Source organism: Ornithodoros turicata, chromosome 4 (assembly GCF_037126465.1).
Source record: "Ornithodoros turicata isolate Travis chromosome 4, ASM3712646v1, whole genome shotgun sequence".
Classification (NCBI taxonomy): domain Eukaryota; kingdom Metazoa; phylum Arthropoda; class Arachnida; order Ixodida; family Argasidae; genus Ornithodoros; species Ornithodoros turicata.
The window spans coordinates 24,030,227-24,057,975 of NC_088204.1; the positions used below are offsets into that span (position 1 = coordinate 24,030,227).

The 27,749-nt window shown below is 50.2% G+C and overlaps 1 protein-coding gene and 2 long non-coding RNA genes across 4 annotated transcripts in view; 1 reads left to right on the top strand and 2 right to left on the bottom strand.

The window, feature by feature from the left end:
- LOC135392821 (uncharacterized) overlaps positions 1-27,749 on the bottom strand; it is a 189,020-nt gene that overhangs the window by 121,790 nt on the left and 39,481 nt on the right. The window lies entirely within an intron of this gene.
- Positions 527-1,329, bottom strand: LOC135392818 (uncharacterized). The gene is made up of 2 exons (XR_010422239.1): positions 1,185-1,329; positions 527-707 (listed from the first exon to the last, which is right to left on the bottom strand). It is a non-coding gene; the product is annotated as an uncharacterized LOC135392818 (long non-coding RNA).
- On the top strand, positions 14,272-15,036 carry LOC135392819 (uncharacterized). Its single transcript, XR_010422240.1, has 2 exons — positions 14,272-14,378; positions 14,856-15,036. It is a non-coding gene; the product is annotated as an uncharacterized LOC135392819 (long non-coding RNA).

Genomic DNA, 27,749 nt, shown 5'->3' on the forward strand with positions numbered 1-27,749 from the left:
CAACATACTTGCGCACAATGGCTTGATCATCATGTCCTTGCCTGCTGCACGTCAAACATAAAATGCTGATTCATGAATCGTATTTTCTTGTTACCGCTATGCAGACCTGACGGCGCTCGAACATGTTCATCGAACCAGAATTCACGACAACACTTCAGTTTGAAATCCGATTGGCTGTTCGTAGACCGATGCTTGTGGCGAGAAACAGTACAACACGATCAAAGACACCATAATACACGGATAAAACGGCGATCGGCGAACGCACTTGCCTCCCAACGAAAGACACCGCCAACACGTCAGTAGTAAGTACTGACCACGTTTATCCGGAAACGCACATCTGGCCTGGACGCCATTAATTAGCAATTAGAGCTAATTGGGACCCCCCACATTAATCAGCACCCTCCAGGGAGCCATCACACTAATTGGGGAACGTCTATCTTGCGTCCAGACCAAGATGTGCGTTTCCGGATAATCGTGGTCATAAAAAATAAAAAAATAGGCAGAAAATAAAATAAAAAGATAGAAATAGAGTAGAGAGAAACAATTTATTCGAAAATCAACGATGCCGCGGCGAAGAAGCCGCTCCGCAACACCCGAGTGACCAGCGTCCGCCATGTTGGTAGTTTGCACCCAGCAGTTGCAGAGATCGACGACAGGTGGCCACTTAGTTGCAAGGCATCACACCAGATGGCGCCACCATCATAGCTCTAGACGAGAAAGACAGAACAAGATACTAGCGGCAGGTAAAAATGACAGCACTGCTAAGCAAGTCTAGGCATGCGAGAGAAAAGGTCTAACCGCTACTGCTAAAACAGAAAACAGTACACATCGCGGGAAAAAGGCTTACGGGGGGACGATCGCTTAGGCCTAACCCCAACACTACGCAGCTAACACAAGGCGGGAACCACATATCGCTAAACATGCGAGAAAAGGCTTAACACGAGCGCGGTCACCGCTAAACACGGCAAACATACGAGGAAAGAGGCTTACGGGGGGCGATCGCTTAGGCCTAATCCCAACACTACGCAGCTAACACAAGGCGGGAACCACACATCGCTAAACATGCGTCAACAGGCTTGGACACCGCAAAACAAGTCTAAACATGCGAGAAAAGGCTTAACACGAGCGCGGTCACCGCTAAACACGGCAAACATACGAGAAAAGGAGCGCGTCAAATCACTCACCTTTTCCCCCGCGGCAACTTCCAGGCAGAAACTGAGCGAGCGCGGAGAACATACGTCTGCTCCCTACGAGATCCAGCCAGCAACTGAGCGAGCGCGCGGAGCGCACGTCCGTCTTCCGCGACGGTCCGAGAGAAACTGAGAGAGGCGACGCGCAGCGGCCGCTATGGATGCGCGCGCGCCCTCTGCTCCACCCGTCCGCGCATGCGCGCGCGCGCGCTGCTAGCTCCCTCTGCGCCGGCCGCGGGTGTTTTCGGTTTCGGCTCTCTGCTGCGCGCGCGCGCGCTCCTAGCGGCGACGGGTGGCTTTTCAGTTTCGCTTTCATTCTCCGTTCTTTGCGCGCGCGCGCGTTTATCTCTATAAAGGCAGCGCGCACCGCGCTCGCGTCATCATTCTGACCGATACGTGGAAAACGCCATGTGTGGTTTATTCTCCTGCGTTTCTCGTCGTCGCAAGGAAAAGACAAAAAACGAAGAACTTCGCGAATTTATACGCGGCATCGTGGAGGAAGCCTTTCAAGTCCACCGTCTGGAATGGTTGCAAGCGCGTCAAGAAATGTGTCAGGACAAGATGAAGACGCTCGACCGCATCTTAGCGGCGGACAGACTGGCGAAAAAGAAGTCCAACTTTAGCCTGGACAATCTGTATTGGGAACGCAGTTCCGATGTAGAGGACGACGACGAGGATGTGTAAATAAAAAGCGATGCATTTCTCTTCGAGTCTCAGTCTCTTCTTTCTCTTCGTGCAACGTGTACGCACGCACGCAACATGTCTTCCCCCGAACCTTTTCGTTTCCGTCATCCCTTTCGCTGTATCTTAAGCGGCCCCTCCATGTGCGGCAAATCTACGTTCGTTGCTAACGTGTTGAGGAACCTGAACGACGTGGTAGACAAGCCTCCGTCACAAATATTCTACGTGCAGAAATATGCTTCGCCGAGCATGCAGGACGAATTCGGGGACTCCGTAAAATTTACCAAGGAGCTACCGCGAGAGTGGGACACGTCGCGCGCTACGCTGATCGTCGTCGACGATCACATGACCGACGCCGGTTCCTTGAAGGAGGTGACCGATCTTTTCATTCGGGGTTCTCACCACGCCAACGCGTCGATCTTCTTACTCGTTCAAAACATCTTTTTCGACAGTAGCCATTTTAGAACAATATCCTACAACGCCAGTTACGTCGTCCTGTGGCGCACCGTGCGCAGCGTGCACCAGATGGAACATTTCGGCCAACAGCTATTTGGCAGAAAAAGATTGGAGTATTTTCTGGACGCATATAAACAAGCGATGTCGTCGCCCCACGCATATTTACTCGTGGATCTTCACAACTATACGCACGAGGATCACAGGTTGCGTAGCAATATCTTTCCGGGAGAACGTCAATATATCTACGCTCCGAAATGAATCTCCGCCCTCACCTCACTTTACTCAAAGTACTCTCCACTCTACCCCCTCCACGCCGCCGCGACGTCTTGAGACGTTCGTCCTCGTCCGACATGAAACACCTCTCCGAAATTTGCCTCAATGTATTGAACGGAAAGGTGGCTCTAGCTCCAGATACGTTCGCGCGTTTGAAGAAGCACAAACGCTTTTTACGACGGCTCGCCTACAAAAAGATTCACAAGAATCCGCAACGTTTGAAGCGCTATCTGTCTCAGCAGCGAGGACAGGGCGTTCTTTCGTCGGTGGTTCCTCTCCTGCTTTCCGCCGTGTTGAACCTTTTCGCCAATGGCCAAGAGAATTGAAGTGACCACCTCCATCGGAAACATTCTTTCCTCGAAGGAGAGTGACGACGTCAAAGTGAAACTCATACTGCAAGCACTGTATCGTATACTCAAGCAGTACGGATTTGACCCCTACGACAATAAAAACAAGGCGTCCGACGCTACAAATGACTTTGACTATTCGCTCCTCTCTCCAGAGGTGGACGAAGAGGAAGCGGAAAGGGTCGTCTCGGAATTAAAGAAGGTTCTTTCCTGGGATCGCGAGGGTTGTGTCTCCGTGTCGGGCAAGCCCATCAGACACTCCTCCGTTTACGAACTCGTCAATTATTTGTTGCAACGTAAAACGGGAAAGAAACCTTCCTGGTTCCCCAAAGTCTCGAAACTATTGCGTCTGATTTCTCTACCCAAATCTCGCGAGCCTCAACAGCAGCAGCAGCAGCAGCAAGCCTCCATTGCGTGGACGACTTATGGAGGGATATGAGAAACCAGAGGGTGGTTTGGGGGGTGTGGAACGCTATAGAAAAGCGCATCACTTGAGCAAAAAGAAGGCTCTCGCCATTCTCAGAAAGCTGGATGCCTACACGCTCCACCATCCGGTCAGAAGAAAGTTTAATAGGAGACGCATCATCGCGCTCAAGATCAACGACGTGTGGCAAATGGACCTCGCCGATTTTTCAAAATACAAGAGATTCAACGGTGGCTACCGCTACATTCTCGTGGCAATCGATTCCCTCTCCCGCTTTCTGCGCACCCTCCCGCTAAAGACGAAGCGCCCCGCCGAAATGAAAAGGGCCATGATAAGACTTTTTCGGGGAGGTAACGTACCTACACGCATCTTTTGCGACAGAGGCGGGGAATTCTACAACAAGACCGTCAAGGAGTATCTCTCACGAAAGAAGGTACAGATGTATTCTACCTTCTCTCCAGTAATCAAAGCGTCGCAGGCAGAGCGCGTCATACGCACTTTACGCGACAGAATATTCCGTTATTTTAGAGTAACGGGAAAATACCACTTCGTTTCCGCGCTTCCCAAGATCGTGCGCGACTACAACACCACCAAACACAGGACTTTGGGCATCAGCCCGTCCGAAGTCACGCCCGAAAACGAATTGGAGCTGTTCAATAAGATAAATGGGAAGCCCGTCGTACCCTCCGTGAAAAAGAAGCTCAAACTGGGGGATAAAGTGAGGGTCCTACTTCACAGAAAAGGTTTTCATAAGAGCTCGGAAGGGAGTTGGTCGCCTCAGATTTTCACCGTCTCCCGCCTGAGAGACACCTCTCCTCCCGTCGTACACCTGGAAGATTACCGGGGTAAGGAAGTGGACGGATCTTTCTACCCGGAGGAGGTACTCGTCGTAACCCGAGACGCCAATCAGCCTTGGCCAGTAACGAAAGTGCTGAGGAAGAAGCAGGTGAACGGTCAGAGCTTCTCCTTGGTTCGCTGGTTCGGTTACGACAAAGAACACGACAGTTGGGTTCCGAGCAGCGACGTGGTCAAGATTGGGAAATGATGTCGGACATCTACGTCCACCTGCTCTCGAACGCCAGCATGGATAAGTTTCCCTCGAATAAACTCAACGCCTTCACGGTAGCTTTCGATAGTCCGCTTCAGCTCTCGAATCGGTATAAAGTCGGTCTGATGGATCTCAGCATAAGTAACGATTTTTTAAATATCGGGTACGAAAGGCAAGATGCGAAAATCGAGGTTTCTTTCGAGGACACGGTGGAAGCCGGCAGAACTTTTCGTGTCACCTCGGATCTCGAGAGGGATTTGGGAAAAGCCCTTTCGGAATTCGACGTTTCTTTCGCGTACAATAAATCGCGATACGACTTCGTCTTACCCATGGACGTGAAAGCCGTGGAATTGGACCCTCGGCTCGCGCAAGCGCTCGACGCCTCGCTAGCGTCCCGCGAAGCAGGTCGTGCGGTGAAACCCCCCAAATTGAGCGAACGCGAAGCCACCTCCATCTTATTGGAGCACGCCGCACCCGTCGCTTTCGGCGACGTCACTCTGAATTCGGAAACCACGTCCCTACGGAACACACTCAACAAGTATTTCCAGACGCACAAGCTGGACGCCTCGCTAGAATTCGCGGATAACGTGTACTCTCTGAAAACACCGAAAGGGTTGCACGTACCGGAACCCTTTGTCAAGCTGCTACATCTCACACCCGTCGAGGGACACGAAGAAACGCTACGCGTCTCTCTCCCCGTAGCGCGTCAATTTTCTTTCACGATCAAGACGAAAATTCCTCGATCTTTGCAAGTACATCTGCTTCCCGGCTATTATGCGACGCCGCAAGCACTTCTAAATGCGATTAATCAGCGCGTAGGCGAACGCGCGCGCTTCAGCTTCGACGGAACCGAACAGAAATGTAAAATTCGGCTTTCCGAGGGCACCTCCACCCTAAGACTTTCCGAGTACCTGGCCGTGCTTTTGGGCTTCGAATCGCGTACCGTGTTCACGGGGGATGAGGATGCCACGAGCTCCGTCGAGGTACTCCTGGAACCCCCGTTTCACAACATAATCGTGTACACGGATATCGTGGAACCCACGTACGTGGGGAGCGGGAAAAAAACGATATTAAAAATACTACCCTTTTATTACGAGAAAGACAAGCACGTCGTCACCTACACGTTAGATAACATCCAGTATTTTAACCTGTCTCAATTCGAAATTCCTTCAGTGACGATCGTTCTCGCGGACGAAACGGGAAGACGTTTGCCGTTGCGGTCCAAAGGCAGAACCAATCTAACGTTGCATTTCAAATATGTACCGTAATTCCCCCAAAATAATTCCCGTGTACACGGGACCCCCTTTTCCAACGAGGGGGCGGTGTGTTGAGCAACATATCCAAGTTTATCGTTCCCATCTGGCAGCAAATAAAACCGATCGCCAAGAGAACGTTGAAGCGCTTGGCGCGGAATTTGGCCGATGGCGAAGGAATATCGCGTGCAGTAAAAAAGACGGCCATAGCAACGGGGAGAGACGTGCTGGATTCCATGGAGGGCTCTGGAAACAACAACAATGGAAAGAAACGCCGCAAACGACAACAAAAGGCGCCGACACACGACGCACCTGCAGATATCTTTGGTACGCCGTGAAGGTCACACATCCGCTGCGCGCGCTCCGTCATGACGTCAACGAAAGGAAAAATACAGACGCCGATCTGTCTAACGAGTGATGTGATGATATTCGAACCCCCTTCCATTCAATACGGCGTGGAAGATACTTCGTACCAACTTTTTTATCCGGTCAACGGAGTAAATAATTCCGTGATCGAGTTTTGTATTCAAAATTTGCAAAGGGCACACTTGGATCTCTACGGTAGTTTCGTGTCTTTGACCGTGCGCATTGTTCGCGACGACGGGGAAGAAATGGACGAGAAAGATGTCGTTTTCCCAATAAACCACCTGTTGAGCGGCATGTTTAAGACGGTCACCGTTTATGCGAACAACAAGCTCGTCAGTTCCAACGAGTTGTACGCCTACAGGAGTATTTTGGACGTCGTGCTTCATTCCACGCCCGCGGCTCAAGAAACAGTGCACGCGGCTGGACTTTATGTCGAGGACGACGAACATTTAAAGGACGATTACGACGTCTCGTCTCGCGGTCCGAAACAACGTTACGAAGCGACGAAGGGTGGAAAATACTTTAACCTGGTCGGTCAGATCAATACCGACCTGTTTCAACAGCCGCGCCTGATGGTACCTGCCGTCGAAATTCGCGTCGTTTTCCTGTTAAACAACGACGAATTTAAACTCGTATCGGTCCCCAAAGACAAGAAAACGTACAATTACGAGGTGGACATTAAAGAAATGACATTACACTTGAAAAAGGTGACGCTTGCACCTTCCCTATTTTTGGAATACGAGCGGCGGCTTCAGACCACGCCGGCCATCTACGTGTTACGCGGATTAGAAACCAAGGTGCGGAGCTTGAGTGCCGGGAGCTTGGACGCTCACTTGAAAACGTTTACCCCGAAAGGGTGCCTTCCAAATTATGCGTCGCCCTGCTCGCCACGTCCGACTTTCTCGGCGACATCCAATCGAACCCCTACAAATTCCGCCATTACGACCTGTCTCATTCGATGCTCTCCGTGGACGGCCAGCAAGTGCGAGCCGAGTACGACTTTCAGAACGACCTCGTCAAAATTCCCTACTTTAACTTCTTGCAAGAACTGGGAGAGAACATTTCAAGTATAGCTACGAGCGATTTAAAACGAACGGGTTCCTTCTCTACTTTAACTTGGACGTGGACAAGTGTTCTTCTCCTTCGCATTTGAACGAGTGGCGAAAAGGAAACGTTCGCCTGCAATTACGCTTCGCTAAAGCCCTTCCACACGCGGTCACCGTCCTCTTGATTTCCGAGTGTCCCAAGCTCATGTACGTCGACAAGGACCGTACGATCACCTTCCCATAAGAAAAGATGTACGAGAGCGACATCTTGGAACTCATGTCCCTGAACCCCCTCGCTTCCTCCATGCTGAGAGGCATTTGCGCTTCAAACGAAGCCTTCGTTTTACGCAAGCCCGGTTATTTAATCATCAATACGGAAGAGCGAAGAAGACGCGGGCAGCACTGGGTGCTCTACCTGAAAAACTACGACGGGTCTACCGTGTTTTTCGACAGCTACGGACTTCCTCCCATCGAAGCAAACCTTCGAAGGACTTTACCTGTAGTGGACGAGTATAACGACAAGTGTATTCAATCGCCTTTTTCGCCTTACTGCGGGCTTTTTTGTATCTACGTAGCCACGCGCATGTCGAAACGCTACAGCTTGAAAAGTTGTGTATCCATGTTTTCCTGTAACCTCGAAGAGAATGACGAAACAATAAAACGTCTCCTCGTGAGCGAACTCGTTTCGTAAAAAAATTGTCTATTTATTTTTTCACGACATACACAAGACCCTTGCGAGACGATCTTCCAACGTGCTGACCCGACGCTCACCGCCGTCGTCGCCGGTCTGCACCGTGACGTCGAGGGATGTGTGGAGAAGCCAGTAGCGACGGACGATAGGTCGGTTGAAACCCGCGTTGATGAGACACGGGTCGACTGTCTCTCCTCGTCTATACTTTTCCAACAGCTCGAGCTTGTAATCTACGAAACGCTTCATTTTCTTTGCAATCTTCCCACTGACGGTGAACAGACGTAAGGGTATCGTCTTGAGAATCGAGCGAAAGTCTCCCTCGCAGCTATCGCCGTGAATATAATCGCGTAATCGCAGCAAGTCCCGATACATTCGCGTTTGCACAAAGGTGGCAAACCTCTGCTCGGGCGTCATCATGACTGAGACGGAATGAGAGTAGACAACCTTTTTTATTTCTCGTTACACACGAATTAGGCTCCAGCTTTGGTTTCGTAGCCGGGAAGGCAGCCCAAATACGGACGAAGGCTCGAGTCTAACCAATGGCTGGGGTTTCTCGACCAGAGTCCACCGCAGCGACAGGTAGTCAGTTGATCGCCGATTCGCAAAAAGAAGGTCTTTGGAGGAGGCTTGAAGGTTAGGACCAGGGGTAGATCTCCCGTCAGTAGCCATTCGTAATCTGCAACGAAAGGAGTGTGAGAAACGCGTGTTTTTATATCTCAAACACACACGCACGTACAATCTTCTTCAGTCACAGAGTGACACTGATGGTCCATCTTCTCCATCTTCCTTCAATAGTCGAAGTCCTTCGCAACGTACGTCGAACGGTACCGTCCGACAGCCGAGAAACGGGCGAATCAATCGGTCCGTCCAATGCTTTTGCTCTGGAAAAAAATGTGAACGATTATAGAACGTATTAAAAAAAAAAAAAAATAACGAGGAAGCGTACCTTTGGACCACAATCCACCGCAATTGGTGCAGAAGAAGCGGGCCCTGCCAATCTCCCGAAATATGTGAGGCGGGAAAAAACCGACTTCACGCGCAGCAAAAGTGTTGTACACTGGAAACGAAACTCTTCAAACATTTCGACGATGATGATGACGTCATGGGTATTACTTACGAGGATCTACCAAGCTGATCATGATGGAATGACGATCGAACGTTCGCTTCGACATTTATAGTAAAGCTTTGCCTCTCACTCTCTATGACGTCATTGAACGTGTTTAAACATGTTAAGACGTGTTTGAACATGTTTGGACATGGGCGGCGAAGTCGCCCCTGGACACACTCGTTCCTCTCTCACCCTCTCTATGACGTCATTGAACGTGTCTGAACATGTTTGGACGTGTTTGGACGTGTTTAGACACAGGCGACGAAGTCGTCCCTGGACACACTACTTCCTCTCTCTCTCTATGACGTCATTGAACGTGTTTGAACATGTTTGAACGTGTTTGAACATGTTGTGACGTGTGTAGACACGAACCCCGCAATACGAAAAACGTCACGCAGTACGAATTAGATTGGTGGTTAGTGTGTCGCGCCCAGTGTAGAAGGATCCTGGGTTCGAATCCCACTCTGGGTCTTCTTGTCGTCATGTACATGTCGTCCCAGAGTGTTAGCTAGAAATTAGTGTAATGTTTTATTCAACGTCGATGGTATTATTGTCATATGCGACATCGCAAAAAGGCGCGAAAGACGGAAGGCGGGGTGGTCAAAGTACAGACGACACCGTCGCAATGCGAGGAGGAGGAGAGCGGTGTAGCGACTATAAAAGGTGCGCTGGTTCTACGACGATTGACAGGAAGCCCACGAGGGGCATCCATCCATCCACGACACGAGGCGTTTCGTGGACCAAAATGTAAGTTGACCGTCTCTGCTGTGAGAGTGTATTCTATGTATGACATTGTTTTTCAGGAACCAATAGCCGCTGTCACCGCATGACACTGACCACAGGGACTCATCCCATCCTCTCTCATCATCATCATCAATCTCAAGCGTTCCTCAACTGAAGGGAAAAGTGAGCATTGTTTCGTGAGGGGGAATCTCGTACTGATTTTCTTTGACCGCAGTGCCGCGCTGTCTCGTATGTCAGTACGACCCCATCGATGCCATGCTCGTGGCCGTAGAAAGAGAGCACGAAGCTAGAATAGAGAATCTCGGTAATAGCCCAGTCGTCCTTTCAGATGACGACGACGACGACAGAGTCAGTAGTCCGCCTTTCGTAATACCTGAAACGGACGACGACGACGACGAATTGCTCATGTGGGAAGGGGATCAGTCGTATGCAGATTTCATTCCTCTGTCTGGTAGGGTTCGAGATGAATCACCAGATGCAAGCCCAGAATTTCGAAACGAAGCTGAGCCTGTCCAGGGTCGTAGAATCGTTGAATTGAGAGAACACGTCGTAGAGAATCATCCCTCCGTCACGGAGAGACGATTCCTTCCTTTTTTTTGTCACAGACGAGGCATTTGACGGAACGGCTACTAGGTACACGCTTCTCTGTTCCCCGCACGACGACAACGTCGACGATTTGCGACTCTATCTACCGAGCATAGCTCCAGTAATCACGCGCGTCCTCGAAGCTTATCCCATGCCTTTCAAATTTTGTCTGTGCTCGAAGGCGCTCATGGTTAAGGACGGAGCCGATGGGTTGACTTCGCATCTCCTTCACGTGAACCTTCACATGAGAGTCGTTCATAACCGCCAAGAAATCGAAGGCGCGATAAATGCTGCCATCGCAGAGTCCTCGCAACGCGTTGAAAACTATGCGAGAGAAGGGTCTGGTTTCACCTCGAACGACGTCCAATGTGTCGACTTAAAACTAACGCGCTTAAACCGAAGCGGATAGGATGCACGATCGAGCTTCCCGAGCTCCTAAAGAGAAAAACAAAGACTCTCACAAACGTCAAACTTCCGCCGAATCACGAAAACGAGTGTTTCAAGTATAGCGTGCTGGCACTCTTACATCCTTTGAGGAGCAAACCAAACCTGCATGTAAGATACCACAAGTACATGAATCCTTCCCATCCGGAGACGCGCGTAACGTACTGGCCGCCCTGCTTCCCAGTCACTTACGAAGACATTACCCTGTGGGAGAGAAAAAACAAAATCTCCGTCTACATCTACGTGTTCGACGAGCAGACGAGTTCGATATCTACCGGACGGGTTCCCTGCACGCTCTATAAGGATAAAGTCCACCTGCTCGAGGTTAGGGAGCATTTCTATGGGATCCGAAAATTTAGCACTTTCATGGGACGAAGTGACTACTTTTATTGCGAGAAATGCACGTCCGGTTACGGAACGAGAGAGGCATTGCAGCAACACGAACGTCTGTGTCGAGACGTAAACGAAGTGATTCTCGAAATGCCAAAAGCGGGGGAGTGTGTCTCCTTCAACAAGATACAGTACATGCATCCCTACCCCTATTTCGCGGTGTTGGACACGGAGAGCGTTTTGGAAAAAAACGCGCTCGTGAAGGACGCCTCGAGTGTGCACAGGATGAGCTCGTACAGCATTGTGCTAGTGAGAAGTTGTGATGGGAAAATAATGGACGTAGATGGCTATTTGGGACCCAACGCGGCAGAGAAATGCTTGCTCTCGCTCAAGCGATTTAGTGATCAAATCGATAGGTTGAACAGTTGTCCCGCGCCGTTGGTCATGAGTATGGAAGACCACTTTCGGCACGCGAGCGCTACACACTGCGAATTTTGTGGAATCGAATTTAACCGACATACGCGGAAGGTATCGCATCACGACCACACCCGCTTCGTAGAGTCCGGTTCTTCGAATTTTGTCGCGACGCTGTGTGATACGTGTAACCTTACGTGTCGTAATACCAAAGAACTCGTCGTGTGCGTGCACAACCTGCAGTACGATTTGAGCTCCCTTCTCCGCCACATGCACGTTCTAAATCTGGGCGAGCCGTGGATCTTAGCTTCGAGCTCGGAAAAGATAAGAGGGTTCAACATTGGCGATCTCCATTTCCGCGATACCACGCAGTTTTTCAACCTCTCCTTGTCGAACCTGGTGGAAACCCTGCTCGCCAGCGGTGGTGAAAGCGCGTTTCATTGTACCCGTCAAATGTTTGGTGACCGTTTCCGACGCCTCCTCAGGAAGGGCATTTACCCGTACACCTTCGTCGACAGTTTCGAAGCGTACAATTTGCCCGCACTACCGCCAAAGGAAGCTTTCAAAAGCGACCTGAACGACCAAGAGATCACGGACGAGGACTATCAGTACGCCCTCGAGATTTTCGAATTGTTCGAATGTAAGAACCTCGGCGGTTACACGCGTCTCTACGTCACGCTCGACGCCTGTCAGCTCTGCGACGTCGTACTGTATTTCAGGAAGATTGCGCTAGAGACGGATGGGTTAGATATCCTACGCACAGTGTCCCTCGCCAGTTACGCGTGGAGCAGCGCTCTGAAGCTCACCAAAGTCAAACTCGAGCTCATGAGCGATCGCGAGATGTACGAAACGATCGAGAAGGGAATCAGGGGAGGCATTTGTAACAGCTTCCACAGATACTGTCGGGCTAATCACGAGGGGTGCGACGATTACGATCCCCAGCAAGAAAAGGCTTTTATCCAGTACCTCGACGTGAACAGTTTGTACCCGTACGCGATGACTTTCCATCTCCCGACAGGTGGTTTTGAGTGGGTCGATCCTTCGAAGTGGAGCGAGATCGATTTTCTCAACATTCCTCACGATTCGGAAGTGGGTTACGTGTACGTGGTAGACTTGTCATATCCCGAAGAACTGCACGCGCTCACTAGGGATTTTCCCCTGGCACCCGACCACAGGTGCGTGGACGAGAACGAACTCTCCCCCTACCAACGCCACCTGAAAGATGCGTTGGCGCTGAACGCCCCTTCCACAACGAAACTCTTGCTGACGTGCTACGACAAAGAACGCTACGTCGTTCATTATGCACTGCTCGCTCTGTACGTGAGGTTGGGCATGAAAATAAAACGTGTTCACAGCATCCTCTCGTTCCGCCAAGACAACTTTTTGCGAACCTTCGTGCAGAGAAACGTCGCGTTGAGGAATGCCGCGAGCACGAAATTCGAGCGACTTCTGTACAAAACCATGTCGAACAGCACGTTCGGTAAGTCGATACAAAATGTGAGACGGATGAAAAAGTATGCCCTAGCCTACGACAAAGAAAGCGCGCTCCGAAAAGCTAGCTCCGTCGACAGTCAGCATTTTCACATTCTGAGTGATAAGTGCATCTTGTACGAGATGAAACAACGCCGCATCAAATGCACGCACCCCCTTTACGTGGGCTTTGCCATTCTTGAAATATCCAAAGTCCGAATGTACAGCTTCATCTACGAGTCGCTCTTTTCTCGCTTGACATGTCCAGTGCAATTGATCTATAGCGACACGGACAGCGTAAGGCCGTCGACGTCAGGCATCGAGTAACCGCGGAACAAAGAGCTGCACGCGCATGTAATCGAGAATAAAAGTTCTAGTCGAGACATCCCTCTCTCTCTCTCTCTCTCTCTCGCAGACAGGAGCAGCACGGGACATCGTGGCAGTGTGGTAGCGGAATGGGTGTACGAAAAGAATGACCATTCCGTCATCGTGCTGACGCAGTGACCCGCGCAATGACGACGCTCGGATGAAGATACCCCATATCCTTTCTCTTGAGGCAAGTCAGGGAGGGTGCAGGCATCTATCGACCAAGTCCTTTGTATGTATTCAATAAAGATGTTTCAGTGAAAGAACACACAGAGTCTCGTCAAAGTTATTCGGACTGTTTAATACGTTGCATGTCAATAACCAAGCGGTATTTCAATAAATCAGTGACGAAGTTGACGATGTAGACTGCTTGCAAATGTCGCTGCTTCCGCAGGGCGTGCTTAATATGAGCGATGGCACGAGCGAGAAGGTCCACGATGTCTGCAGCGATGTAGTTGAATTCTGCGTTGGCCAAGCTCACAAATTCGCTCATCAGTCCCAGGGGTCCGTCAGGAACCGTTATGCAGACGTTCTTGTAACGGGCGTAAATTCGACGCACCATCTCCTGCAGCGGCCCCGGCGAGATCTCTCCTATATTGCCAAAGCCTACCATGTCTATCACGTAGCGAAAAGCAGTGATGACGAGCTCGTTGCGGGGACTTTCGCCATTGAAACATTCCTTCTCCACTTCTTCCCAAGAAGCGTGGGTACGGGAACAATTTTGTAAAGAGTGGTAGCTGAACATCTTCACGTAGTGATGACGCGAGCGCGGTGCGCGCTGCCTTTATAGAGATAAACGCGCGCGCAAAGAACGGAGAATGAAAGCGAAACTGAAAAGCCACCCGTCGCCGCTAGGAGCGCGCGCGCGCGCAGCAGAGAGCCGAAACCGAAAACACCCGCGGCCGGCGCAGAGGGAGCTAGCAGCGCGCGCGCATGCGCGAACGGGTGGAGCAGAGGGCGCGCGCGCATCCGCATCCATAGCGGCCGCTGCGCGTCGCCTCTCTCAGTTTCTCTCGGACCGTCGCGGAAGACGGACGTGCGCTCCGCGCGCTCGCACAGTTGCTGGCTGGATCTCGTAGGGAGCAGACGTATGTTCTCCGCGCTCGCTCAGTTTCTGCCTGGAAGTTGCCGCGGGGGAAAAGGTGAGTGATTTGACGCGCTCCTTTTCTCGTATGTTTGCCGTGTTTAGCGGTGACCGCGCTCGTGTTAAGCCTTTTCTCGCATGTTTAGACTTGTTTTGCGGTGTCCAAGCCTGTTGACGCATGTTTAGCGATGTGTGGTTCCCGCCTTGTGTTAGCTGCGTAGTGTTGGGATTAGGCCTAAGCGATCGCCCCCCGTAAGCCTCTTTCCTCGTATGTTTGCCGTGTTTAGCGGTGACCGCGCTCGTGTTAAGCCTTTTCTCGCATGTTTAGCGATATGTGGTTCCCGCCTTGTGTTAGCTGCGTAGTGTTGGGGTTAGGCCTAAGCGATCGTCCCCCCGTAAGCCTTTTTCCCGCGATGTGTACTGTTTTCTGTTTTAGCAGTAGCGGTTAGACCTTTTCTCTCGCATGCCTAGACTTGCTTAGCAGTGCTGTCATTTTTACCTGCCGCTAGTATCTTGTTCTGTCTTTCTCGTCTAGAGCTATGATGGTGGCGCCATCTGGTGTGATGCCTTGCAACTAAGTGGCCACCTGTCGTCGATCTCTGCAACTGCTGGGTGCAAACTACCAACATGGCGGACGCTGGTCACTCGGGTGTTGCGGAGCGGCTTCTTCGCCGCGGCATCGTTGATTTTCGAATAAATTGTTTCTCTCTACTCTATTTCTATCTTTTTATTTTATTTTCTGCCTATTTTTTTATTTTTTATGACCACGATTATCCGGAAACGCACATCTTGGTCTGGACGCAAGATAGACGTTCCCCAATTAGTGTGATGGCTCCCTGGAGGGTGCTGATTAATGTGGGGGGTCCCAATTAGCTCTAATTGCTAATTAATGGCGTCCAGGCCAGATGTGCGTTTCCGGATAAACGTGGTCAGTACTTACTACTCACGTCGCCCACCGTTCACATTTCAAATGAAACCGCCGAAGGAGAACGCAGCACGCAGGCGAGGAAGCGCGAAGTGCCGTTTTCAAATTCTGGCAACCAATCCGGACACGCTTGTGGCGTACGACCAATAGAGAGGCACGGATTGCTGGAGGTGGAGGAGGAGGGGTGTCGTTGGGAGGAACCCAAGAGGTCTGCCTGCCTGATTAGGCGGCATGTTTCTCGGGAAGGGAAAGGTGGTGGAGAGGAGGAGAGGAAATGGTGAAGTGGAAGACCGAGCGGAATCCGCTCGGTGGGAGGATAGCTGCGTCCATGGGCCGACTTCAGGGGAACTGTGCCGGCATACGCCTATTACACATCTGAGGGAAACCCAGGAAAAACCCCAGACGGCACAGCCGGCCCGCGGATTCGAACCGCGGACCTCCCAGTCTCCAAGCGCACGCGTTACCGCTGCGCCACCAGAGCTGGTGCACGGATTGCTCCGTGCGCAGGAACACGCATTTTGATACAGATTTTGCGAGAGCTGTGGGGGGCTGGCGAAGCGCTCAGAACAGGGGGGAGGGAGAGAGAATTCGAGTGAGAGGGTGTGGAGAGGGCACGCGCCGCACATGCGCAGTTCGATCAGCCAGTGCGCGCTTTTTGGCGCCGTTTTCCGGCTACTTTGTCGTGATTCGTTACGGATGATCACGTGGTCAAGGGGGGCGGTGGTTTTCGTGGCGAAACTGTGGAAGCTACAGCTGTACTCCACTGATTCCGTGGACGCCGGTTCCAACCGGCACAGCCGCCGCGCTGTCGCCTGTTTGAGCGCTCGCGAACAAATTTGAAAACGGCCAATCATCGCTCAGAAAACGAATTCGTCCTCATAGGAACCAATCAGTAATCACTAGCCACCGGATGTCTCCACGACGTTCAGTTTATGGCGTTTTCTGACGTCCGATGACGTTAAAGGTCAGATATGCCGATTTTGAAGTGCCGCAGAAGTGAGCGATATTCGCGCTGTGTGTTCATTACCGAACACTGAATATGTGTGCGAAATATCTTGCTCCAACTGTTCGTAATTTTTTAGAAAACAGTTTTTTTAGTTCCCACGCCCGGCCGTCAGACCGTCGGCAAACCCTGCGCACGGGCGCACCGACGTCACTGCTCTCGGTTTATCTGTCTTTGGCTTGGCATGGACTCTTGGTTTGGGCGCTTGGCTTCTTTCGTTTCGTCCTCTGTGCATCGTACATAAGCGAACAGCTGTTATGTTGTTGCTAAGCCGCAAACAAAGCATGTGAATATTTTTTTTTGGCACGGCGTCGTTTGGAAAGTGCACTTCCTTGTTCTGACCTTGCCTTTTATGTGCTGGAGCGTGATATGCCACGGCGAAGTTGTCGAAGATGCGACGGTGCTACGCTGTTAGAACAATTCATCGGAGCATTCAAGTGTTACCTACTATAAGCTGCCAAAAGACCAACCAGTGCGAAGCTCTTGGCTGACAGTGGTGCCTGCTAATTTCCACTGCAAGGATTTCGCCCACGTATGTTATCATAGGTTACGCGCGACTCCAGAGGCAATTTGGAATCTCGGCACGAAATCGTCTGATGAAAATCTGAGGTGCCCGACGCACAACATTTTGAACGTGCCACGGAGGATCAAGGCAAAAAACGAGAGCAAAAAAGGTAAGTCGAGGTTCAGATATAAAAAATAGCAAGCTTAATGAATCGATTGTGCAGCTGTCCTACTGTGCTTACTCTGATATAACCACGATTAACAACACAATAATATTGATAATCTAACTTCTGAATTATCACAGGTGCACGCTGAAGGCGGAAATTAAGCATGATCTGGCTTGCATCTGGTGCATGAAGAAATTGCTGACACATTAGTTGCAGTCTACCTCCACCAACAGGTATGACAATGTGATGTTATAATTTGAGTATTCACCTATGTTCAACTTTTCATGAGTAGTAAGTACTGACCACGTTTATCCGGAAACGCACATCTTCGTCTGGACGCCATTAATTAGCAATTAGAGCTAATTGGGACCCTCCACATTAATCAGCACCCTCCAGGGAGCCATCACACTAATTGGGGAACGTCTATCTCGCGTCCAGACCAGTTGTGCGTTTCCGGATAATCGTGGTCATAAAAAATAAAAAAATAGGCAGAAAATAAAATAAAAAGATAGAAATAGAGTGGAGAGAAACAATTTATTCGAAAATCAACGATGCCGCGGCGAAGAAGCCGGTCCGCAACACCCGAGTGACCAGCGCCCGCCATGTTGGTAGTTTGCACCCAGCAGTTGCAGAGATGCGCGTTTATCTCTATAAAGGCAGCGCGCACCGCGCTCGCGTCATCATTCTGACCGATACGTGGAAAACGCCATGTGTGGTTTATTCTCCTGCGTTTCTCGTCGTCGCAAGGAAAAGACAAAAAACGAAGAACTTCGCGAATTTATTCGCGGCATCGTGGAGGAAGCCTTTCAAGTCCACCGCCTGGAATGGTTGCAAGCGCGTCAAGAAATGTGTCAGGACAAGATGAAGACGCTCGACCGCATCTTAGCGGCGGGCAGACTGGCGAAAAAGAAGTCCAACTTTAGCCTGGATAATCTGTATTGGGAACGCAGTTCCGATGTAGAGGAGGACGACGACGACAACGTGTAAATAAAAGCGATGCATTTCTCTTCGAGTCTCAGTCTCTTCTTTCTCTTCGTGAAACGTGTACGCACGCAACATGTCTTCCCCCGAACCTTTTCGTTTCCGTCATCCTTTTCGCTGTATCTTAAGCGGTCCCTCCATGTGCGGCAAATCTACGTTCGTTGCTAACGTGCTGAGGAACCTGAACGACGTGGTGGACAAGCCTCCGTCACAAATATTCTACGTGCAGAAATATGCTTCGCCGAGCATGCAGGACGAATTCGGGGACTCCGTAAAATTTACCAAGGAGCTACCGTGAGAGTGGGACACGTCGCGCGCTACGCTGATCGTCGTCGACGATCACATGACCGACGCCAGTTCCTTGAAGGAGGTGACTGATCTTTTCATTCGGGGTTCTCACCATGCCAACGCGTCGATCTTCTTACTCGTTCAAAACATCTTTTTCGACAGCAGCCATTTTAGAACAATATCCTACAACGCCAGTTACGTCGTCCTGTGGCGCACCGTGCGCAGCGTGCACCAGATGGAACATTTCGGCCAACAGCTATTTGGCAGAAAAAGATTGGAGTATTTTCTGGACGCATATAAACAAGCGATGTCGTCGCCCCACGCATGTTTACTCGTGGATCTTCACAACTATACGCACGAGGATCACAGGTTGCGTAGCAATATCTTTCCGGGAGAACGTCAATATATCTACGCTCCGAAATGAATCTCCGCCCTCACCTCACTTTACTCAAAGTACTCTCCACTCTACCCCCTCCACGACGTCGCGACGTCTTGAGACGTTCGTCCTCGTCCGACATGAAACACCTCTCCGAAATTTGCCTCAATGTATTGAACGGAAAGGTGGCTCTAGCTCCAGATACGTTCGCATGTTTGAAGAAGCACAAACGCTTTTTACGACGGCTCGCCTACAAAAAGATTCACAAGAATCCGCAACATTTGAAGCGCTATCTGTCTCAGCAGCGAGGACAGGGCGTTCTTTCGTCGGTGGTTCCTCTCCTGCTTTCCGCCGTGTTGAACCTTTTCGCCAATGGCCAAGAGAATTGAAGTGACCACCTCCTCCATCGGAAACATTCTTTCCTCGAAGGAGAGTGACGACGTCAAAGTGAAACCCATACTGCAAGCACTGTATCGCATACTCAAGCAGTACGGATTTGACCCCTACGACAATAAAAACAAGGCGTCCGACGCTACAAATGACTTTGACTATTCGCTCCTCTCTCCAGAGGTGGACGAAGAGGAAGCGGAAAGGGTCGTCTCGGAATTAAAGAAGGTTCTTTCCTGGGATCGCGAGGGTTGTGTCTCCGTGTCGGGCAAGGCCATCAGACACTCCTCGTACGTCCTTTACAAACTTGTCAATTATTTGTTGCAACGTAAGGCGGGAAAGAAACCTTCCTGGTTCCCCAAAGTCTCGAAACTATTGCGTCTGATTTCTCTACCCAAATCTCGCGAGCCTCAACAGCAGCAGCAGCAGCAGCAGCAGGCCTCCATTGCGTGGACGACTTATGGAGGGATATGAGAAACCAGACGGTGGTTTGGGGGGTGTGGAACGCTATAGAAAAGCGCATCACTTGAGCAAAAAGAAGGCTCTCGCCATTCTCAGAAAGCTGGATGCCTACACGCTCCACCATCCGGTCAGAAGAAAGTTTAATAGGAGACGCATCATCGCGCTCAAGGTCAACGACGTGTGGCAAATGGATCTCGCCGATTTTTCAAAATACAAGAGATTCAACGGTGGCTACCGCTACATTCTCGTGGCAATCGATTCCCTCTCCCGCTTTCTGCGCGCCCTCCCACTAAAGACGAAGCGCCCCGCCGAAATGAAAAGGGCCATGATAAGACTTTTTCGGGGAGGTAACGTACCTACACGTATCTTTTGCGACAGAGGCGGGGAATTCTACAACAAGACCGTCAAGGAGTATCTCTCACGAAAGAAGGTACACATGTATTCGACCTTCTCTCCAGTAATCAAAGCATCACAGGCAGAACGCGTCATATGCACTTTACGCGACAGAATATTCCGTTATTTTAGAGTAACGGGAAAATACCACTTCGTTTCCGCGCTTCCCAAGATCGTGCGCGACTACAACACCACCAAACACAGGACTTTGGGCATCAGCCCGTCCGAAGTCACGCCCGAAAACAAATTGGAGCTGTTCAATAAGGTAAATGGGAAGCCCGTCGTACCCTCCGTGAAAAAGAAGCTCAAACTGGGGGATAAAGTGAGGGTCCTACTACACAGAAAAGGTTTTCATAAGAGCTCGGAAGGGAGTTGGTCGCCTCAGATTTTCACCGTCTCCCACCTGAGAGACACCTCTCCTCCCGTCGTACACCTGGAAGATTACCGGGGTAAGGAAGTGGACGGATCTTTCTACCCGGAGGAGGTACTCGTCGTAACCCGAGACGCCAATCAGCCTTGGCCAGTAACGAAAGTGCTGAGAAAGAAGCAAGTGAACGGTCAGAGCTTCTCCTTGGTTCGCTGGTTCGGTTACGACAAAGAACACGACAGTTGGGTTCCGAGCAGCGACGTGGTCAAGATTGGGAAATGATGTCAGACATCTACGTCCACCTGCTCTCGAACGCCAGCATGGATAAGTTTCCCTCGAATAAACTCAATGCCTTCACGGTAGCTTTCGATAGTCCGCTTCTGCTCTCGAATCGGTATAAAGTCGGTCTGATGGATCTCAGCATAAGTAACGATTTTTTAAATATCGGGTACGAAAGGCAAGATGCGAAAATCGAGGTTTCTTTCGAGGACACGGTCGAAGCTGACAGAACTTTTCGTGTCACCTCGGATCTCGAGAGGGATTTGGGAAAAGCCCTTTCGGAATTCAACGTTTCTTTCGCGTACAATAAATCGCGATACGACTTCGTCTTACCCGTGGACGTGAAAGCCGTGGAATTGGACCCTCGGCTCGCACAGGCGCTCGACGCCCGCGTCCCGCGAAGCAGGTCGTGCGGTGAAACCTCCCAAATTGAGCGAACGCGAAGCCACCTCCATCTTATTGGAGCACGCCGCACCCGTCGCTTTCGGCGATGTCACTCTGAATTCGGAAACCACGTCCCTACGGAACACACTCAACAAGTATTTCCAGACGCACAAGCTGGACGCCTCACTAGAATTCGCGGATAACGTCTACTCTCTGAAAACACCGAAAGGGTTGCACGTGCCGGAACCCTTTGTCAAGCTGCTACATCTCACACCCGTCGAGGGACACGAAGAAACGTTACGCGTCTCTCTCCCCATAGCGCGCCGATTTTCTTTCACGATCAAGACAAAATTCCTCGATCTTTGCAAGTACATCTGCCTCCCGGCTATTATGCGACGCCGCAAGCACTTCTAAATGCGATTAACCAGCGCGTAGGCGAACGCGCGCGCTTCAGCTTCGACGGAACCGAACAGAAATGTAAAATTCGGCTTTCCAAGGGGACCTCCACCATAAGACTTTCCGAGTACCTGGCCGTGCTTTTGGGCTTCGAATCGCGTACCGTGTTTACGGGGGAGGATGTCACGAGCTCAGTCGAGGTACTCCTGGAACCCCCGTTTCACAACATAATCGTCTACACGGATATCGTGGAACCCACGTACGTGGGGAGCGGGAAAAAAACCGATACTAAAAATACTACCCTTTTATTACGAGAAAGACAAGCACGTCGTCACCTACACGTTAGATAACATCCAGTATTTTAACCTGTCTCAATTCGAAATTCCTTCAGTGATGATCGTTCTCGCGGACGAAACGGGAAGACGTTTGCCATTGCGGTCCAAAGGCAGAACTAATCTAACGTTGCATTTCAAATATGTACCGTAATTCCCCCAAAATAATTCCCGTGTACACGGGACCCCTTTTCTAACGAGGGGGCGGTGTGTTGAGCAACATATCCAAGTTTATCGTTCCCATCTGGCAGCAAATAAAACCGATCGCCAAGAGAACGTTGAAGCGCTTGGCGCGGAATTTGGCCGATGGCGAAGGAATATCGCGTGCAGTAAAAAAGACGGCCATAGCAACGGGGAGAGACGTGCTGGATTCCATGGAGGGCTCTGGAAACAACAATGGGAAGAAACGCCGCAAACGACAACAAAAGGCGCCGACACACAACGCACCTACAGATATCTTTGTAACGCCGTGAAGGTCACACATCCGCTGCGCGCGCGCTCCGTCATGACGTCAACGAAAGGAAAAATACAGACGCCGATCTGTCTAACGAGTGATGTGATGATATTCGAACCCCCTTCCATTCAATACGGCGTGGAAGATACTTCGTACCAACTTTTTTATCCGGTCAACGGAGTAAATAATTCCGTGATCAAGTTTTGTATTCAAAATTTGCAAAGGGCACACTTGGATCTCTACGGCAGTTTCGTGTCTTTGACCGTGCGCATTGACTGTGACGACGGAGAAGAAATGGACGAGAAAGATGTCGTTTTCCCAATAAACCACCTGTTGAGCGGCATGTTTAAGACGGTCACCGTTTATGCGAACAACAAGCTCGTCAGTTTCAACGAGTTGTACGCCTACAGGAGTATTTTGGACGTCGTGCTTCATTCCACGGCCATGGCTCAAGAAACAGTGCACGCGGCTGGACTTCATGTCGAGGACGACGAACATTTAAAGGACGATTACGACGTCTTCTCTCGCAGTCCGAAACAGCGTTACGAAGCGACGAAGGGTGGAAAATACTTTAACCTGGTCGGACAGATCAATACCGACCTGTTTCAACAGCCGCGCCTGATGGTACCTGCCGTCGAAATTCGAGTCGTTTTCCTATTAAACAATGACGAATTTAAACTCGTATCGGTCCCCAAAGACAAGAAAACGTACAATTACGAGGTGGACATAAAAGAAATGACGTTACACTTGAAAAAGGTGATGCTGGCACCTTCCCTATTTTTGGAATACGAGCGGCGGCTTCAGACCACGCTGGCCATCTACGTGTTACGCGGATTGGAAACCAAGGTGCGGAGCTTGAGTGCCGGGAGCTTGGACGGTCACTTTGAAAACGTTTACCCCGAAAGGGTGCCTTCCAAATTATGCGTCGCCCTGCTCGCCATGTCCGACTTTCTCGGCGACATCCAATCGAACTCCTACAAATTCCGTCATTACGACCTGTCTCATTCGATGCTCTCCGTGGACGGCCAGCAAGTGCGAGGCGAGTACGACTTTCAGAACGACCTCGTCAAAATTCCCTACTTTAACTTCTTGCAAGAACTGGGAGAGAAACATTTCAAGTATAGCTACGAGCGATTTAAAATGAACGGGTTCCTTCTCTACTTCAACTTGGACGTGGACAAGTGTTCTTCTCCTTCGCATTTGAACGAGTGGCGAAAAGGAAACGTTCGCCTGCAATTACGCTTCGCTAAAGCCCTTCCACACGCGGTCACCGTCCTCTTGATTTCCGAGTGTCCCAAGCTCATGTGCGTCGACAAGGACCGTATGGTCACCTTCCCATAAGAAAAGATGTACGAGAGCGACATCTTGGAACTCGTGTCCCTGAACCCCCTCGCTTCCTCCATGCTGAGAGGCATTTGCGCTTCCAACGAAGCCTTCGTTTTATGCAAGCCCGGCTATTTAATCATCAATACGGAAGAGCGAAGAAGGCGCGGACAGCACTGGGTGCTCTACCTGAAAAACTACGACGGGTCTGCCGTGTTTTTCGACAGCTACGGACTTCCCCCCATCGAAGCAAACCTTCGAAGGACTTTACCTGTAGTGGACGAGTATAACGACAAGTGTATTCAATCACCCTTTTCGCCTTACTGCGGGCTTTTTTGTATCTACGTAGCCACGCGCATGTCGAAACGCTACAGCTTGAAAAGTTGTGTATCCATGTTTTCCTGTAACCTCGAAGAGAATGACGAAACAATAAAACGTCTCCTCATGAGCGAACTCGTTTCGTAAAAATAGTCTATTTATTTTTTCACGACATACACAAGACCCTTGCGAGACGATCTTCCAACGTGCTGACCCGATGCTCACCGTCGTCGCCGGTCTGCACCGTGACGTCGAGGGATGTGTGGAGAAGCCAGTAGCGACAGACGATAGGTCGGTTGAAACCCGCGTTGATGAGACACGGGTCGACTGTCTCTCCTCGTCTATACTTTTCCAACAGCTCGAGCTTGTAATCTACGAAACGCTTCATTTTCCTTGCAATCTTCCCACTGACGGTGAACAGACGTAAGGGTATCGTCTTGAGAATCGAGCGAAAGTCTCCCTCGCAGCTATCGCCGTGAATATAATCGCGTAATCGCAGCAAGTCCCGATACATTCGCGTTTGCACAAAGGTGGCAAACCTCTGCTCGGGCGTCATCATGACTGAGACGGAATGAGAGTAGACAACCTTGTTTTATTTCTCGTTACACATGAATTAGGCTCCAGCTTTGGTTTCGTAGCCGGGAAGGCAGCCGAAATACGGACGAAGGCTCGAGTCTAACCAATGGCTGGGGTTTCTCGACCAGAGTCCACCGCAACGACAGGTAGTCAGTTGATCGCCGATTCGCAAAAAGAAGGTCTTTGGAGGAGGCTTGAAGGTTAGGACCAGGGGTAGATCTCCCGCCAGTAGCCATTCGTAATCTGCAACGAAAGGAGTGTGAGAAACGCGTGTTTTTATATCTCAAACACACACACACGTACAATCTTCTTCAGTCACAGAGTGACACTGATGGTCCATCTTCTCCATCTTCCTTCAATAATCGAAGTCCTTCGCAACGTACGTCGAACGGTACCGTCCGACAGCCGAGAAACGGGCGAATCAATCGGTCCGTCCAATGCTTTTGCTCTGAAAAAATGTGAACGATTATAGAACGTATTAAAAAATAATGAGGAAGCGTACCTTTGGACCACAATCCACCGCAATTGGTGCAGAAGAAGCGGGCGCTGCCAATCTCCCGAAATATGTGAGGCGGGAAAAAACCGACTTCACGCGCAGCAAAAGTGTTGTACACTGGAAACGAAACTCTTCAAACATTTCGACGATGATGACGTCATGGGTATTACTTACGAGGATCTACCAAGGTGATCATGATGGAATGACGATCGAACGTTCGCTTCGACATTTATAGTAAAGCTTTGCCTCTCCCTCTCTATGACGTCATTGAACGTGTTTGAACATGTTTGGACACGGGCGGCGAGGTCGCCCCTGGACACACTCGTTCCTCTCTCTTCCTCTCTATGACGTCATTGAACGTGTCTGAACATGTTTGGACGTGTTTAGACACAGGCGGCGAACCGTCGAAGTCGTCCCTGGACACACTACTTCCTCTCTCTCTCTCTATGACGTCATTGAACGTGTTTGAACATGTTTGAACGGGTTTGAACATGTTGTGACGTGTGTAGACACGAACCCCGCAATACGAAAAAAGTCGAGCAGTACGAATTAGACTGGTGGTTAGTGTGTCGCGCCCAGTGTAGGAGGCTCCTGGGTTCGAATCCCACACTGGGACGGTTACACAGGATGTGACAGCGGCTCGTCTCTCTCTCTCTCTCTTCGTCTTTGTAGTCCTTGGACGTGTCTGGTCTCGAACCCCCTGTGTCTCCCCTCCTCCTCCTCCTCCTCCTCCTCCTCGCACGATATTGGAGGAACAAAGGGCGGCATCTTGTCACAGAAGCAAAGTGGCGGATTTACGTAATCGATGGATATGACGTGAATGGGGTTAGTGCGAGCGTGAGAACCCTGTACTATAAGATGGTCATCCCCTGTACCCCCCCTTGTCCACTATTCTCGAATCAAGACCGCCGAGACAATGCTGCATACGTTCCAGACAATTTTGGACCTTCTGGTCCACATTCGTCCGCCATTTGGTAAGTTTTTCTCTATCTCTTCTTGTTTAGAAATAGTTATTTTCTAATACCTAACGTTCCTCTGTAGGTTTCACTGTGACACACATTGTACAGCTATTTTTCCAGCTGATCCCCGGTGCGGGGGGAGATGTGCCCCGCTTGGATATGGAGACGTTTTTGCAAACGTTCGCCATCGTAGATGAAGAGGACATTGAGACGGCTACCACAGAAGTGCTCGTGGCGTGCTACACCAGGGAGTGGCGAGAAATCGCTGTGCAGCGGGGACTAGAGGGAGAGCTCTTTTTCAGAGTGCCCCGAAGCTTAGAGGAGCATACTTTACCGCTAGAAGGTACTGCTCCTTTAAGCTTCGGGGAAGCGGAGCACCTCCTCTACTCCCTGGTGCACCAGTGGAACAGAGCGAGTGCAGCGGGTTGGAGAGAACTCGCTGAACGCTGGATGGCGAGTCAAATACGTGAGTGTTTTTCGATTGTGGTTTTTGTTCGTAGAATCCTTATTCTGGTCCTTTATTACTAGATTGGATCACTGGGTTCTTATGGAAGACCATGAAGCACCCATGTAAACACGATAGACAGACAGACAGCCAATAAATGCATATCGTCTTTCGCATCACGCGACTCTCTCTCTCTCTCTCTGCCCCAATACAATTGAAGAATAGGAAACCACAGATCCTGCGTATAAAAGCAAGCGTGGGATAGGCCGCAGTTAAAGATGATGATGTCGACGATGTCACCACAACGTTGGATCTGCTTGCGCAGGAGGTAAGTGCATTTGTATGTGTTTAGATCGATGTTTGATTAATGCCTCCTTTTCTCTATTTGCTAGGTGCACACTGGAGAATTATTTCAAATTAGGGGGAGGGACTTCATGCCTAACATGAGGTCTGATTAGGCTCCGCGAACTTCAAAATTAGGGGGAGCATCACCCATACTATTCAAAATTGGGGAGGGACGGGAGTTCATGGCAAATATGAATTCTGATTAGGCTTAATGGGGAATTGCGGGGCGTCCCCCGCACCAGTCAAAATTGGGAATGGGTAAGAGAATTTATGGGGAACATGAATTCTGATTAGGCGTAATTGGGAAGATTTGGGGGTACATTTTAATCTGGCCTTATTCAAAATTGAACTCCTTCTTTCATTTTTCGTTAGATTATTCCAAAACGGGGGGAAGAATTCGTGCATAATACGAATTTCATTAGAGACCATGTTGATTATGCAAAATTAAGGAGTTCTTAAAGGGAGAATTATTTCAAATTGGGGTTAAATTAAAACCTTCTTTCATTCTTCGTTTGGTTGTCATCGTCGACATCCTATGCGATATTGCAATGGCGTCGAATAAGACATGGCGCGGTGTCCAAAGTACAGACGCCATCAGCGCAATGAGAGGGGGACGAGACGGCCTGGTTCTACGACGGTTGATCGAAAGCCCACGAGGGGCATTCATCCTCGACGCGAGGCGTTTCGTGGAGCAAAATGTAAGTCAAGTGGTTCTGCTGTGAGAGTGTATTCTATGTATAGTATTGTTTTTCAGGAAGCGGTAGCCGCTGCCGTCGCACATCATGCAGCACAGGAAACGCCGTCCAGCAACCTACCCGTTAGGCCAAACTACCTTCCTGTATAGCAGTAGGTCCCCTCCTTGTACAGCATTGGGCAAGGAAGACCGTGAGTGCCTTTGTGAATCGAGTGACCGTGGAACAAAGAGCAGGCATCTATCGACCAACTCTTTTGTTTGTATTCAATAAAGATGTTTCAGTGAAAGAACACACAGAGTCTCGTCAAAGTTATTCGGACTGTTTAATGCGTTGCATGTCAATAACCAATCGGTATTTCAATAAATCAATGACCAAATTGGCGATGTAGACTGCTTGCAAATGTCGCTGCTTCCGCAGGGCGTGCTTAATATGAGTGATGGCACGAGCGAGAAGGTCCACGATGTCTGCAGCGATGTAGTTGAATTCTGCGTTGGACAAGCTCACACTCACAAGCTCACACTACCATGTCTATCACGTAGCGAAAAGCAGTGATGACGAGCTCATTGCGGGGACT